This window comes from Lactuca sativa, chromosome 5 (assembly GCF_002870075.4).
Source record: "Lactuca sativa cultivar Salinas chromosome 5, Lsat_Salinas_v11, whole genome shotgun sequence".
NCBI lineage: Eukaryota > Viridiplantae > Streptophyta > Magnoliopsida > Asterales > Asteraceae > Lactuca > Lactuca sativa.
The window spans coordinates 49,534,114-49,537,074 of record NC_056627.2 but is presented as its reverse complement, the minus strand read 5'-3'; the positions used below and the strand labels follow the sequence as shown (position 1 = coordinate 49,537,074).

General features: G+C 31.3%; 1 pseudogene; it reads right to left on the bottom strand.

The window, feature by feature from the left end:
- Positions 1-642: 642 nt before the first annotated feature.
- Positions 643-2,692, bottom strand: LOC111883271 (signal recognition particle 14 kDa protein-like; annotated as a pseudogene).
- Positions 2,693-2,961: the final 269 nt, after the last annotated feature.

Genomic DNA, 2,961 nt, shown 5'->3' with positions numbered 1-2,961 from the left:
AACTTTTGCTATATTATATATATGATTGTAAATTTATAATCTCAATTTATCTTTAACCTCCTATTCAACAAATATTAAAAGATTATTTGATATGCGAGCCAGTAAGAACTAAGTGTGCTTAGTTAGATTCAAACTGTTTGATATCACACTTAAAAGTCTCTGACTCAGTCATAGTTCCTCATATATGCCTCTTATTCAATCAGATTCAAAGAGAATCAACAACTATCGAACAACCTATAACATTTATATGCAAAATCAAAAGAATAAGTTATGTGTTTGGTTGATAGGATATAAAATAAAATCCGATCACATTCTTTTGCTTTTTATATTAAAGGAATACCATATTTGTGAGGATAACTTGGTCTTAGATGCTATCAATCTTTTAAGAGCCATGTTTAGAAGTCCTACAATTTGCATGGAAAATATCAAAATAGCAACCAAGTTTGTAAAATCACAATGTCCCTGGGATCAAGAAAAGCAAAAAAACCTATCCAACAAAAACTCACTTGTAAAAGGACCCGAGTATCTTTCAGTATAACACTCACTTGTGTCTATGATTCTTCAAATATAGCAAACACTGCTATCTTTCAAAGAAAGCATGTAACAGGAGATGTAAAAGAAATCACAACCCTAATGATAAGATTAGGGCTTATTAGCAGTAGTAGCACGTTTCTTTGACACTTGTAGCTTCTTATCAACATATGCAACCTTTCTCTTGTCCTTTTTTTTTTCAAAGTAGTCATTCGTGCCTTCAAAATAGAAGCATAAGATGCTTGAAAACGTTGATGATCCTTCATTCCAACCTGTTTATATTCCAATGAGGAAATCTCAATCAAAATCCAAGATAACAAAAAAGAAGAAAGATTTTTAATAATTACCAATGTGGAAATGTTCTTCTTTCCATCAGTTTCTCTAACAAGACATTTGTTCTCAACTTCTTTACCAGCAGTTGCCATCTTATTTCTTTGTACCTTAGACTTGTCAGATGCTGAGGAACATATAATCAAATTGACAATTAATACCCTTAATTGGAAATAAATAAAAGAAAAATAAACTTATAGTGTTTGAGAGTAACCCACACAGAGCCTTTTTCTGTAGTGTGCTCAAACATGCTAGTTAGTTCATTAAGAAACGGGTCAATCTGTAAGCGCACTTACCATTATTAAAGAAATAGAAAAAAATTCAGGCATGTTGATTTATAATAATAATAATAATAATAATAATAATAATAATAATAATAATAATATATGAATTTTAGTCATTAAATTGCACATAATCATGGTGAATCACTTACCATAAGGAACGTTGGGAGTGTTGTTGTTTGTTGAATATACAAAGAGGAAGAACAGGGGTTTGAAGTTGTCAAATATTCAAAAATTATTAACTAGTAAAAATTAAAACTTAAACTAAAATTCTCTTGACTAAAAAACTCTTCGCAATTAGATTCCGATTTAAACAGACCCTAACTAACTGTTAACTACTAAGTACTAACAAGTAAGAACCAACAAAAAACAAGTTGATTTTCAACAAGGAGTATCTTTCTTGATAGAAGATTCATCTAGAATAATCCACGTTTAAATGGTTTGTTTTGATTCAGATTTCAAGAACATAAAACTTTCTATTTTTAGAGTCAAAACTTATGCTTATTGTTTTCATAATTAGTGTGAACTAGTTGCAAGTTTAACAATCTTTCTTTTCTGTTCTTTTGTAGCCAAAATTGGAAATATGTTTTACTGTATACGTGTTTGAATCACACTAAACCTTCCACAGATAATCAAATAGTTTAGGTTCATCTAATCTTTTTTCTATTTTTAGATCTCATTATCATATTTTGGAAGCAAGTGGTCATCACAATATTCCTTACTCTTACACTACCAACAAAACGAAAGTAAAGGTTAACAAATTAGAACATTAGGCATCATTAAACAAAACTTATGTTTCTAAGTTTCTGTTATATGTTGACCTGTTGAGTAATCTATTGTAAAAAAAGGGATTTCTTTATTTCTTAATTGAAATTTGAACCCATGACAAGACCTTCAATTTTTGTTATGGCACTATAGGACTCACATAATGAAACGGTAGTCAAAGAAATCCATCAGCTATATAGTTATATGCAATAGCTTTGAATATGTAAGTCAAACTGTAGGAATCTACTTTTAAATACTAGTTGGGGCAAAATGTCACACGATCCTGTTACCATTCATATAGTTTTCTCATAATTTAATCAAAATCAATTCAAATTCGATCTCAAACCAGTTAAGCACTCAACGGTTACGCACTTTATCTCACACACAAAGAACCCTAAAACCAATATCAAGATTAAGCAAAATACAAAGCAAAAGAACCACACTTACCTCTTTTGGTTGTAGGAATCGAAAGCAATCCTTCTGAAATCGCCACTATCTCATGTTAAATTCGAAGCAACAACATAAAATTGAAGAGTTAAAAAGGGGATTAGGGGAAATGTGGCAGGGTACTGCATCTGGGGCAGTTTCAAATTAGCTTCTTTTTTTTTGAGTAAATTACAAGTGGTCCTTTTCAACTTTACATTTTTTCTTTAGGGAAATCTTCAAAAAAAGTCCCAAACTTTTGGGAAAAGTTATACTTTTGTCCCAATTTTGTTTTTGAACAAAAAAACCCAAGAAACCGGGTAAATCGAACATTTTGGCCCTATTTTACCGGTGACCCTCATTTAGCCGATAAAAATTGCTTATGTTGTCAGGACTTGCTTACGTGGGTTTAATCGATCTCATTTATACACACGTAGTACAACTTAACTCTCTCGTTTCACATTCTCCCTCAGTAAACTAGGTTTTTTACCCCCGTGCAATTGAAATCATGGACGACATCCATGATTTTGATACAATAAATGTGGAGCTGGATGCGTACTTCAAAAAGAAACAAGTTTCCCAATGCAAAGACGAATTTCTCAATATTATACGTGAAGAAGACGATTACAAG